Source organism: Pithys albifrons, chromosome 8 (genome assembly GCF_047495875.1).
Source record: "Pithys albifrons albifrons isolate INPA30051 chromosome 8, PitAlb_v1, whole genome shotgun sequence".
In the NCBI taxonomy this organism is placed as follows: domain Eukaryota; kingdom Metazoa; phylum Chordata; class Aves; order Passeriformes; family Thamnophilidae; genus Pithys; species Pithys albifrons.
The window spans coordinates 28,582,168-28,595,741 of NC_092465.1; the positions used below are offsets into that span (position 1 = coordinate 28,582,168).

The 13,574-nt window shown below is 39.7% G+C and overlaps 1 long non-coding RNA gene across 1 annotated transcript; it reads right to left on the reverse strand.

Annotated features, from left to right (window-relative positions):
* Positions 1-6,132: 6,132 nt before the first annotated feature.
* On the reverse strand, positions 6,133-13,087 carry LOC139675205 (uncharacterized). The gene is made up of 3 exons (XR_011698455.1): positions 12,828-13,087; positions 10,926-10,976; positions 6,133-6,186 (listed from the first exon to the last, which is right to left on the reverse strand). It is a non-coding gene; the product is annotated as an uncharacterized lncRNA (long non-coding RNA).
* Positions 13,088-13,574: the final 487 nt, after the last annotated feature.

The window sequence follows — 13,574 nt, forward strand, 5'->3', positions numbered from 1 at the left end:
TCTCTTCAGCTCAAAACATTTCCCATCAAGTCCAGAGGACAAGTGTTCCAGTCAGCCACAACCAGACATGTAGCAAATGTACCTTCAAACCAGCCTCAGACCTGCCCTAATTCACAGCGGTAGAAGCAGAGTTGAAGTAAAGCCAGTAAAAAGCCCTGACTGGCTTCAGGATCATGTGACTTCTTGCCACAAAACCTTCAGCAATTACAGAGAATTTCCCTTCCTACCAGTGCAGCCAAAGCACTTCACAGGATCAGAGTGAAAGGTGCAAAGGGAAATCAATGCCCATACAAGTTGCTTTGGCAAGAAAAGAACACATTACAGTACAGGCCTTACTCTCATTTTTCTTAACATTCTCATACGACATCACTGCTTCCCATGGTGCTACTTGTGATTTTTGCAGGTATAAGCAGGAGTAGAAAAAGGTGCAAATTTTCTGGAAACAGTCTTGAGAAAAGCAGTTAAAAAAAAAGAAAGGAAGGAAACATGGAGTTTTTTCAAGTAATACAACAAAGAGTTTGATCCTGAAGACAGCCAAGGCCACAAAACCACACAATTATTTTTCTAAATAAATACTAATTAAGATCACTACTGGGAGGAGCTACAATCCATCCAGAAAAACAGATGGCCCTGACTGGAAGTGGAATGGCAGTGGGACATCCTCATTGAAACAGGATATGTGACAAAGAGGTTTGGAAACAGCTGCCTTTTTACATACTTGTAGGTATGTGTGGGCACACAGGCCCACAGAGTGTCAGAACAGTACTGTCAAACCACTTATTCTGCAAAACAACAAAGTTTTGGGCATGTGGCCATGTAACTGAATACAGGGATGTGTCAGTCACAAACCAAGAGATGCTCCATAAACTAAACAACCAAATGGTTTTTATGTTAGTGAACATTGATAAACACATCCAAAATTCACATATAACCATTTGTAGGACTTGGGGTAAGATCCAGTACCTCTACAGAAATACTTATTATTCTATTTAGTCCTGTGTAATTGCAGGATTGGTAGGAATCCTTAACACCTTGGTTGAGAAAGGTAAAAAAGGTACAGGGGCTGAAAAGGAAAAATCAGACCACCACTATCAGCTATTCCTGAGCTATAGAGAGTATTGCAGCAAAACACGGGCTTCAGCTGCTTGACAAGCAAATTATTTCCTGCTTTTATAAGTGTATTTCTGGCTCCAAAACATATAGATTAATGATAAGGATTCAAAACGCTTCCAGAACAAAATATAATCCATAGACAAAATTAACATTTTGTCCAGCACAGAAAACTGGGCCTAGGGCAGGGAGGAGGCCACCCATGTTGACATTTCAAAGTCTGGATATTGGCTTTGTCCAAAACTGACTAGTTAGCCCGAATCTATGACTTCTACTACTATAGCTACCCACCTTGTTTATTTTTATGTGCTGTGCAGTCTATCCAGATTCATCTAAGTACATCCTTTTGCCTGGCAACTCCAGTGAGGACAGGATTGGAAGACAAAAAGACAGAAGCCTGATGTTTTGAACTACTCTCTGATGCACATCAAACAAGTGTCCCAATTATACCCAACCTATTCATACCATTTGTGACGCATAAATATCTGTGTTTCCACAAAGGTGCACAAATATATCTCAAAAAGACAGAGTCACTCTTTTACTGTGGGGTCAAGGCACAGAACACAGTGAAAAGAAGGTGACGTCAAAAAAGTATTAGCCAAGTAACATTTATACTCGAGTTAGGCATCTGCTAAAGATCTGAACAGTCTTCTTTTAGTATTATTGAAAAAAAAACCAAACAAAAAACCTAAACCAACCACAACTTGTTTAATAGAAGACTCCTATAAGCTCAGGAGATGTACCCCTAGGCAGTGACAGGGACTAAACACAATTATTCAAGTGACAACTTCCAGCTCCAGGTTAATAGTCTAAGCCATCCCCTCAGCATGCTGAATGTCTCTGGGACCATGAGGATTAATTAGGAGGAGCAGATTTGTCAAATCACTTAGCACAGGTTGTGTCCAAAGTTTGTCACTGAAACACCGATATGCCCACACAGCACTCTTCAGTGCTCTACAGCAGGACTGGAGCCAGCCAGGTGTGCTGCAGCTGCACAACCACACCAGCCAGCCTGGCTAACTGGCACCAATGTTCAGAGTACAGGCACTACAAACAGGATGGTCAGAACCATATCCTAAACACCTGCACTTTCCCCTTTCTAGCCCATCTCCATAATGTGCTCCACCATCAGTCTTGAGCTCCCATTACTAACCCCTGTTTTATTTAACTGCTTATAACAGAGATTAGAATGGAAAAATTCCCTGTAGGGAGTATTACTAATTTAGTGGAATCCTGCAAGTACTCAAAAATTTACAATAAAATAAAGCATGCCACGGAGTTTTCAGAAGACTAGCAGGGTCTGAGAGAAAACAGGTACTCGCCAAGCTGTCACTGCTTTTCTTTGCAGGGATCCAGCTTTGTGGAAAAATGCAACATTCTCATTTGTGAGTCTGATCCAATTTTTTTAACTGGGCTGCTGTTCAAAGTAATGTATTAAAGAACTTCCTCGCTTTGAATTATTTTCCCATTTTAGCTTTCTGGAAGCAGACGCTCTCCAATGAGCAAATTTGTTATTTTGATTATTCACTATTTCCAAAAGTAATGACATGTTATTCATTTCAGGGGTTCAGTTCTCAGTTCACTATTATTTAGTTATGATTAAATCAATCAATCATTTGCATGAACCTGAAAGCCTAAGATTTTTCAAATGCTGTTCCCAGTTCAGTGTAAATTCTCAGCATGTTACGGGACTTTGCATTGGAAGTATGGCAGAATTTAGCCAGAAGCTTTTTAGCACAGGGCCTCTCCCCACTCTCATCCTCTTCCTAAATCAGGTATATTTCCTGGATGATCACTAGGCACATACCACTAATCTCAGTAAGCATCTAGCAAGAACTGAAAGAATTAAGATATTTGATAGGCACAGACTACTTCATAGGTCAGACCAGCTGAGCAGTTACAGAAAATACATCCTGAGGAGTCACACATGGCTTTTTGAAGCTAATGCAGTATTTACAAAAACCAAACTAATAAAACTACATCTTCATCCAGTGTATCAAATGCTGAAAACTGGTACATGAATTGTCAATACAAAAACTTTAAAAAAGCCAAACCAAATCAAAGCCGCTTCCCAGGAGCTAAACACTGAAGTCCTAGATGACACATTCAAGGCCAAGCTCAGGATTATGAAATACAGAAGCACAAGTCCCTTCTAACTCTACCCAAAGATCAGGGACTTGGACACACAAAGCTGTTCAGGTATCTACTGAGACTTCCAAGACCACCTAGAGAAGTTTGGTACTCCACTTAAAAGTGGAGAGAGGGAAAAAAAAATCAGGTATTTACCTTGTTTGAGCACATCTGAAAACTTTGCTAACCAAATATCAGCTTCATTCAGTGACCAAGGACTGTGTAAGACCAATTTCTGGTCTCACAGCTAAAAGCTGAACTGAATATTTATACATGTTTCTGTCCCAAGAAGGTGGCAGACAATCACACTGTATTTTCCAGCATGGTCCAGCCCTGTAGAGTCTGAGCACCTACTATTTGGTGCAGAGAAATCCTGTCTGTTACTCTTTTTTGATTTTCACAGTATGTAACATGGACAGAGATCATATTAAAGAACAAATGCAATATACACTCAAATCCATGTATTTACTCCAGAAACCTCAAAGATGTGATCAGAGCACCCTTTCAGGAAACAGTCTCACCAAACAGATTGCTCCTGGTAACTTCAAAAGACTCACTTTGTGGGAGCTCTGCCCAGTTCTGGGACAGCAGATCACATAGGAACATGCTACATGTTTGTGGCAATACAGCTTTAAATGACACTAATTCAATGTATCAGGGGTTTATGTACCTCTAAAAAACCTTGGATTGAAAGCAGGAAGAGGGAATGATGGTCCAGAACACTTGTGGTTTTTTCCAAAGTCTAAACCTGCAAGTCAGCTACCATTTCCCTGAGAAGGGTAATATTATGTTTGCACTGCAAGATTTGTCAAGAAGAGGTAAGTGATGATTGGGCAATACAGTGTGAGAAACTGTTCTAATCTACCTGATGCCTTTAAAATTGCTTCCTCTGCAGCCAATCTTCAAGATAGAAAGAAACACTGCTGCCACAACTGTGAAGAAAAAACATGCTGCAGCAATAGTTAGAGAGGCTTGAAGATCCCTTTCAAGGTCCTAATCTCCTCAGGGTGCTGCTTCCATTCCCAGCTCTGCCCCATGCCCAGAACTGCTGGCTAAGCCAGAGCTGCTCTCCAGACTCTGCTTGGTGGTGGCCACAGGTGCTGCTCCCAGCCCAGGATGGTCCAGCTGTCCTGTGCTGCTTTCACTACACAGCGCAAAATGAGAAAGTCAGAGCTGCATGAACTGCCTGCTTTCATATTGCACAGGCAGAGGAAAAGCTTGCTTTGTGCTTGAAGGAACAACAACATTTGGTGCTATTAAGTTACTCACATTAACTGTGCCTTCAATAATAAACCACTGTCTAGCTTCTTACAAAACACAGCAAAAAGTAGAACCAGAACAAGAGAAGCCTCTTCTTCACAATAACATTGCATGATTTTATACTTTCTGATTAAAAAGGCACAATTGATAGAGATATAAAATACATAAACACAATCATAAAAACCTTGTTTGTTTTTACCTCTAAACCTTCCTCTGGGTTTTAAAATGGAGGACTCCTCCTTTGTTTTGAGCACATTTCCTCTGTATTTCATAAGGTGGGGGCTCCCTGTTGCTTGAGAAGGTTCCCTTTATAGAATGTTGAACAATGAGTTTGGAGAAGTTTTTGATTGATAATAGCTTACATATGGTGTTACAGAAAAGGAGTCTATTTTAAGTATCCTTCTTCTCTGAGAAGGGATTTTAAAGAGGCACCATGTGTTCCAAACTTGCTGGAAACACTTGAGCCTCCTCTCAGAGCCTGTGTCTGGAACTGCTCCCTGGCTTGTGATGGAAACCATAATCCAAAGAGCGGTGGAAGTACATTTTATTTCCTATGCTTATGAGGCTTTGGGAATATGGCAGGACTGGTGTGTCACACGTGCCATTCTGAAGGGGATTTCTGCAAAACATTTGTACGCTGGCCTAAGGTATATTGATCCAGAGTCACAGATATATTTCTTTCATATAAACCCAGAGAAAGGGAAAGGACACTCGGTCTAGTCTCCAACCTAATGTTTGCATTTTTTAAATTTTTATATAATGCATTATCACAAGAAAATATGAGCTTTAGTTAGGAGTCATTTTGAAATTTATTTGACCAGGTATCAGGGAATTGAAATTGCATGAAACCTTCTTTATTAAGATGAGTCTTCATGTCTTTCTCATTTTTCATCAAGATCTAATCCTAAAACAAAATGTTAAAGGCACCAGATACGTTGGCTTTCAGATAAGAAGTTCATGTTTCTGACCACAATCAAGAATTCCAGGAATTCTTCTTTCAGCAAATAATAGGCAGGAAGGACATAGTGACCTTGCAACATTTCAACCTGCATTGAGAGCTGTCTGCCAACTTAAATTTTGCCTATGATTTCTATGATTACACAGCATTTCCTTTTCTAAACAATTTCATTACTTTGTGTAACCATTTATGATATTACTCACAGAAGGGTGAAATAATCCCTATCAACTTTAGTGATCACAGAACTTTCCAAGAACAAAGAAAGATTATCCTCATCAAATTTTGTAAGAAAAGAAGTACTATAGTAATTTATAAACACTTTTGTAAATGTCAACACCCATGACAAGTTGCTGGGAACAAAACAAAAAAAAATACAGAAGGGGCTTTTTGCTTATGAATTCTCTCTGAATTAAATATGATTTCTATAAATATATTATTAACATTTTTCATGGTAACAAGATCCCTAATAATTATCTGTCAGTGACACATCACTTGGTAATTCAGATGATAGTGTTTCTGTTTTCTGGGTATCTACAGCTTTATGTAATGGAAGCAGACCTATCCATACAAAGAGTTAAAAATATTATACAAGTTACATTTTTCCATTTTCAGTATATGCTGCAAAGTACGAAAGCACTACAAAAAACTGTAGTTCTCTGCTCTACTTACCCCACAAGACTTTTGACATAATGATAGTCAAACAGCAGATGTTCATAAGATGACTTTCACTGTGATGGAAAAAGAGAGTGGTTAACAAAACAGCAAAGCATGTTACCTGGTTTTGGTTAAACTACTTCAGTTCCTGTATATTTCTTCCTAACATCAGCATGAACTAACTACAGGCTAATTTCCTAAATATACAAGGCCAAAAGTTATTGCTAAGGTACAGCAAAGATTGTTTTGTTCTAAATTAAAACCACTTGAATTGTAATGCAGAATAATGAGTCATGTGCACATCCATTCATCCAGAGTTCAATATTTTCAAAACTTCAAAACTTTAATATTTTTCAAAAATATTGTCAAAGACTGTATTGGAGCCTTCTGCCTGATTCAAAGAAATGTTTTATTAGGGATGTTCACCTCACTGAGCTCATAATGTGAATAAGCAAGCAAACAAAACAACTTAGCATTGGACAGTTCAAATGTTAGCACCACTGCTCACATCTGCAACTAGAGACATTCATGTTCCTCTGTCTTTTAAGTGACGGGTGGCTCTACAGATTCAGAGCAACAGCTTGTACTGGGAACATCAAATGCACTAGTTGAGGCAAAAGCCTTGGCAGAAGGATAGACCTCAGCTTTACATCATCATTCTGTGCAATTAACTGTGACATTGCGAAGGGCAAATAGCTTGATATCTCACTTCCAGGTAATTTTAGAGACATTTTACATTGTGATGTTGCTCTCATCCTTGTGAGCTAGTCCTGGTTAAACCAGGACAGAGCTCTTCCTTGCCCCTCAGTAAAATTTCCCTTTTTCCTTTTGAGCAAGAATACATGTACAATTTTTTAGACATGCAGCACAAAGGTATTTTGCAGATTCAGGGAGTATCAAAGATTCCACCCACAACTCATTTTCCTTGATACTTTCAGCTCCAGGAACAATGCTTGCTAGAAAGGCAATTCATTTCCCTCGAAGGAAATAGGGAGTGGGTAAATGCTACCACAAAGGGAGCATTTCATACTCTTCTTAAACAGTCAGTTCTAGCTAGCACATGCAGACTCACAAAATGCAACTGCTAAGGAAAAACATGTGCTTTCCATACAGAAACAATTAAAACTTTCCAAAACTGTCTTTCAAGATTCTCCTTCTTCTTCAGCCTGAGTCAATGCATTCTAATTCCAGGGAATAATTTGGGAGAATGATGCAACATCTGCCTCAACTGATGCTGCATTGCTCCTTGCAGCATTCTGGAGCAGTTTCCTTTTCCATGAGCTATGCTCATCACATCCTGTGCTACATTTATTTTTCCAGGAAAGGTTCCCTGGCACGAATGAGTTTCTCTGAAAAACTATTGCCCCATTCATTTCCTCTGCTGCCTCATCATTTCAATGAAGTACAGTCACATCAGGGAGGAGAGATACACCATGGCTGCTCTGACTCCCTTTATTACAAACTAGGTAAGACCAGCTGGCAGAGAGGTCAGAAGAGAGTCTGGGTCTTGCACAGTTTAAAACTTCACATCTCAAAACCTTGGACTGAAAATGTCTGATAGTTTCAAACCAACACTTCCACCCACTGTTTCTCCACAATATCCTCCCCCAAAGCCCCCTAAATGGATAAAGTCTAGGTAATTAGTGTCCATAAGAAAAAACCCTATTGCTATCTTGTAAAAAAATAGAAGGTTTCATTTTTTTAAGGGAATAAAGACATTAAGGTGGCTTTTGAAGAGAGACATCAGACAGATTACCAACTGAAAGTTCAATTGTAACTAAATCAGTGGCACCTGGACCTCCCCACAGGGATGTTTACTTACCAGGAGCACAGCTCTACGGTCATCGAGATAACCCTCTTCCAGATCTTCCAGCAGTCACGTTAACCAATAATGTTCTTGACAATTGATCCCAGTTACCTTATGCTAGTCTAAATAGATAATTTTTGAGTTTGGGCCTGGCTCTGTCAGTCAAATTTCTAGAAGTGATAACAAATTCCAGGTAACAGACAGGTTGAGGGTTAGAAATTTATTCTTAAAAATTCCCTGTATTACTTGTTAATTCCTCCATCCTTCCACAGATGTATGCAAGCACATGTACACATATGAGCAGAGGTGAAGCATACAGATTGTATTCTAGGGCAGGAACAAAGCTGGTAAAAAGAATTTCCTGTTCCTTGAAAAAAGTGAACTAGTTTTATTGTATAGCCTAATTAACTAGTGAGAAGTAAATTCTCTAATTGTTATAAAAACTGTCTGTAATATTCTAGCTAGGGGACTACAAACTGGGTGATTTAAACACAAAGGCATCCTTGTTTTTCATTTAGACACACATCAAACATTGTGAAGTACAGTTTGCCATACAAGAATGCCCTTATGCACTCTGAGCTTCCTACCAGAAAAAGTAATGTTTGGGTGTTGATTTTGCTTATACCCAAAGGATGGTTAAGAATTCTGGCCTTGCCTTATGGAAAATACAGTTTTAGTAAATAGTGTGGAGATTTGCTAATAGTGATGTGTATATATATGTGTACATATATACATATAAAAAAAAATTATTGAAAGGGAATACTGAGGGACTGTCTGTCATTGTTCTCAGTGCATTAAAATTCTCTTGGGCTGGGAAGACCAGAAACACTTTCCCTTCCTTATGCAGGACTGAACATTGCACACAGGGTAAACTACTTTCTGTACTGTAAAATCTCCCTTAACCAGAAATGGTGAAAAAGTTTAAGCCTCAGGAGACAGCAACCAGTAGAATTGCATTTAAATGGCTTTGACTTACGAAGTACAGTTTGGACAAAAATGTCACTGCCTCCTCAATGTAATGTATGTGCCACGTAGGAAAAGAGAATCTCAAATGCCAAGGGATGGATGAAAATATCTAAGGACCTTTCTTTTTGTTTGTTTTCACAGGCAGGGCTGGTCAATTGGCTCATACTTCTGCATCAACCCCATCTGCAAACATGAGTAACCACTGCTATTGACTCTTGTGATTGTTATTATGCCTCACGTGGATCCTAAATCCCCATTTCCGACAAGCATGTGAACTGGGGACAGTCTTGGTGGCACTTGATGCACACTCCTTGTCTTCAATATCACAAAGAAAACTTCCAAACATGTGCCTTTGATGAGCATATAAACTCAGAAAGCCAGAAGAAAAAACCTGAAAGTAGTCAGATCTCAGAGTTTAGTTACTTTACAAATATTAAGCCACTGCTGTCATATTTGACTGCTTGTATTCAGGAATATTAGATCTCAACAACCACAAAAAACTAAGGGGGAAGATGAGTAGGTAGTAGCAGGACACCAACAGCTATGCAGATGATGGTCTGATGTATCAAGATTCACCTGGGGACAGCAGGCTGCCCACCACTGGTTCAACTGCAGAGACCAAGCTCCACGAGGGACAACGGCTGCTGAGAGAGGCTACAATCCTGCAACTCACTACTGCAGGCTTTCACAAAGCTCACAACTTCTGGACCAGGCCAATATCTGAGCAAAGAACCCAGTAACTTCTGAACATTTGTACTCATTTTTAAAAATTAAAACCAATAAAGACTTAACAGAAGGAACAGGCAGCCAAAGCAGAGGAAGGAGATGAGTAAACCTTTGTCCACAATTAAATTGTTTGCAGGGTGGAGCACTTCAGAGCAATTTGGTAACTGCTGCTGCATGAAGATCCTGGGGAGAAGCAGCAGGTGCTGCAGCAATACTCACTACGCATGATGGTGAGCAGGATGAGTTTTTATCACCACTGGCTATTTTCTCTAAGAGGCACAGCTGTTAACCAGAGCGATACGTGAAGCAGGAAGTACTTCTACTTTCCTTTTCTAGTTTTGGGAACAGTTAATGAGAAGTCTGGGTCAGAGCTTATAAATAATATGAAGCTTAGAGTAAGCTAACAAATTCCTGTAGGAGAGAGCTTTCCAGAAAATGAGTGCTGTGTTTCTTCTGTTTTGGCAAACAGCAGTACAGAAGTTGGTTGCTGAACCAAAATTCTCTATGTGTTGCACTGCAATTCAAGCTCTGCCTCTTTCCATCAATGTCCTTCATATGCTTTTTCCCTCCCCTCATTTTTACTGCTATGGAGGTCTGACTTTGTCCCTCTGCATATCCCAGAGGACCATTAAATAGGAAAGAGAACTATAATGTGGAAAATAAGCCACTGATACTCAAGTCTTAAATCAATATTAGAATGGGAAGCTTTAGTCTGGTATATAGGCCAGGGAGGTATTTGAAGCACAAACACTGGGCAATTCGGTTCACGGAGAGGGGCTGCCTGAGAGAGCTCCTCTGCTCTGAAGGAAAGCAGCATTCAGCTGCTCTGGGCTGTATGTAAAGCTCTGCTCCAGGCTGTCCCCCACATTAACACCACACAGACTATTTTACTGCTCCAAGACCATGCCAGGGTAGAACAGGCCTAGTTTCATACAAAACTGGGTTTGGACTGCACTCAGTGAAAAGACCAAAAGTCATTGTTCCTGTTCTGAGACAAAGCCACACAGACAGAAAGACCCTAAAACATGTTCCAAGCAGTTCTAAAGAAAACTTATCGAACTGGGAAAATGAGACTCAAATTTGCAAAAGGAAAGTAAAAGTGGAATTGTAAAGTCTGCAGCGCCAGAGGTGCTCTGGTCATAATTTTGACTCGAAAAACCCAAACAAACCAAACCCCAAACCCTAAACAACCAATACACCTAAAATTCCTAGAAATAAACAAAACTTGAAAAGCAAGAGCAAAACTATGTAATGCATGGTACTTCTGTAGGGTACTTGGTAGGACTGGGGCTAGCACACTCAGCAGCACCTTACCTTGTTGGGTGCCCAGGCTCCTCAGGGAATTGCAGCCTATTCTGAAGCTCACTGAAATCAAAGGCAGTCATTTATAAGACTGAATAAGTTTTGAGTCGTGTCTTATGTGAGCTGACTTCAGTGAATGGTATTAGGCAGTTGTACTGCTGAAGTCACTGGAAGACCCCAGGTACTCAGGCCTTTGGAAACAGCCATCAGGCCTCAAACTAGCAAAATGCATGTTTTAAAAGCACATGCTAATGAAGCACAAATACCAGAGGTAAGACTGTGACCTGGTAGAAACTGCACTAGGTGAGACTGGAGAACAGCATTCTCTCATTGGCTCAGCAAGTGAACCTGGACATTCAAAACCTCCTCCACCCCACCCCATTCCCATCTGTAAATGAACATACTAAATAAAATGCTCTGAAAGCTGCATGAAAAACAGGGGTTTCATTTCTCAGTGATTTGGAAAGACCAGTTACAAAGGCTGGCTTACAGGGCATACGTTAACATTTCTGTATGAACACACCCTTTTAGGAGTGATACATGTTAGGTCTCTGTACCTTACCCTCACTACAAATACACTAAGGAGCTTATGTGTGACATGCATTGTTAAACTACTTGCTGTGAGCTGGTTAAACAGCTGTATACCCAGGAAAACACGTAGCAAGCAAAAAGGACAATTGTTCTTTAGGAATTTCATTACATCTGAGAACTAAGCATGAGGAAGATGAGCAAAATTGAAAAAATACTTTAAACACCAGGATTATTTTGCCACCATGTTGTGTATTTACACATGCTTTCTGACCCTCTGAAGTGTTTATGCCTTATGCCACTTGGGGTCTTACTTTTGTGCCTTTTATTAAAAAAGGCTACCTAAGGATGCCCACACACAGCTCTGCGTGCATGATTTAAGAATTCTGGCAGATCCACCCCAGTATAACATTAACTGTGCTTGCACAATGCCTGAAGAAACAGCAGCACCGTCTGCTCTTGCCTGGGAAGACAAAACAAAACAGGCAGAATTACAAATCCATATCTCTCAACAGTGCTCTCTTCCCAAGGACAATATTTCTTTATTTCCAAAGTGACTTTTCTTCCATATTTATTTGGTGTTGCTCTTGTTTTGCATTGGTGGAAAACACCATTAAGAATTCTAGGATGGAATATGGCATTGAGAATAATGGGATGTGAATTATAAAAAGCCATTCAAAGAAGTGATAATAACTATGCTACATTTAAATCCCCTAAACACACACAGTGTATTCTTTGAACGTTGTCCTGCATTTAGGGCCAGACATTCAAACATCCACTAAAAATACAACCTTTCTGGACAATTTCTAGAGAGAAGAAAAAAAAATCAGAAGAGGAGAAAGAGAAGTGTGGAAAACTCAGAAGCTAAAACTCAAAACCAGAGCTGTTTCACAAACTAACAAGCATAAGAAATTAATCCAACCTAAGCTGTTACAGCAGACTGTAGGCCTAACATGCAAGTGTTTGATGCATACCAGAGAACCTTGAAGAAAAAAGGCATGTGAATAAAATATGACTCAATAAAATAATTCATGCTGAAATGACAGGATTTTAATTATGTGCCACTTCAGCCTTGTAAATATGAAACAGGAAGCACCTCAGGCATTTAAGGCCCTGATGACAGAAGTTACAAACTTACTCAGTGATTTGCTTTATGAAACATTGAGTTGGAAGCAGCACTTGGGGTGGGGGGGAAAACTAAAACCAACAAACAAAAAAACCCCAAACCAAAACACAACCCACAACCAGCGAACCCAAACCAAAACATAAGAAACAGTAACACGAGCAAACCCACAAAGACCGTATATTTAGATGCGGTCTTCAATCATCAGGATTACCAGTTTAAGAATAACTGAAGCAACAGCATCAAGCACTTTGCTCAGATACCTGTATGTTCCAAATGGCTGTGGCATCAGCAGACACTTGCCAAGGCTCCCCGAAGAAATGAAACAGAAATGCAGGCAAGGAAAAACAAAATATGTGAAAACACATATGTGGATTTCAAGAGAGTCTTGTTCAGTACTAACTTGGGAACACAGAGAGCTCATACACTTGGGAAGGGGATGTATATCTGGATAAAAGCTCCCAAGTAGTTCCCAAATCTTTCAGGAAGAAAGCAAGAATGGTAAAGCAATTACATATGGTGTTCACAAAGAAAACAGGAAATATAGTCCACTGGGGAGAAATATAGAAGGCTACTAAAACAGGCAGCCTGTTGTGAATGCAAACAAGAAATTAAAAGAGATGAGAAAGCAATTCAAAACTCCCCCACAACAGCTCTCACAAACCACAAAGCCCAGCAAACCAGCTAAGAAGCAAGCAACACTGTGTATCTAAATAAATCCTTTCAAAATCCTCTTTGTTTTGTAGCTCATTCTAAACCCAAATGGTACAGGGAGGGTTCTTTAAGTAAATATCTAGTGAAAGTTCAAGAAAAATTTAAGCAATAAGGAAAGATCATGTAAATAAATATAAGTTACAGAGGCACTGTCTCTGTAAAGCAGCAGGGAAGCTACAGCAAACAATTAGGTCTTTTGTGCTCCACAATTGGCTGGATTAGTGCTGAATGGACACAGAAATTTTATGTATCAAATAAACTGTACTGAGAGTTAGGGTATCGACTTACATAAGAAT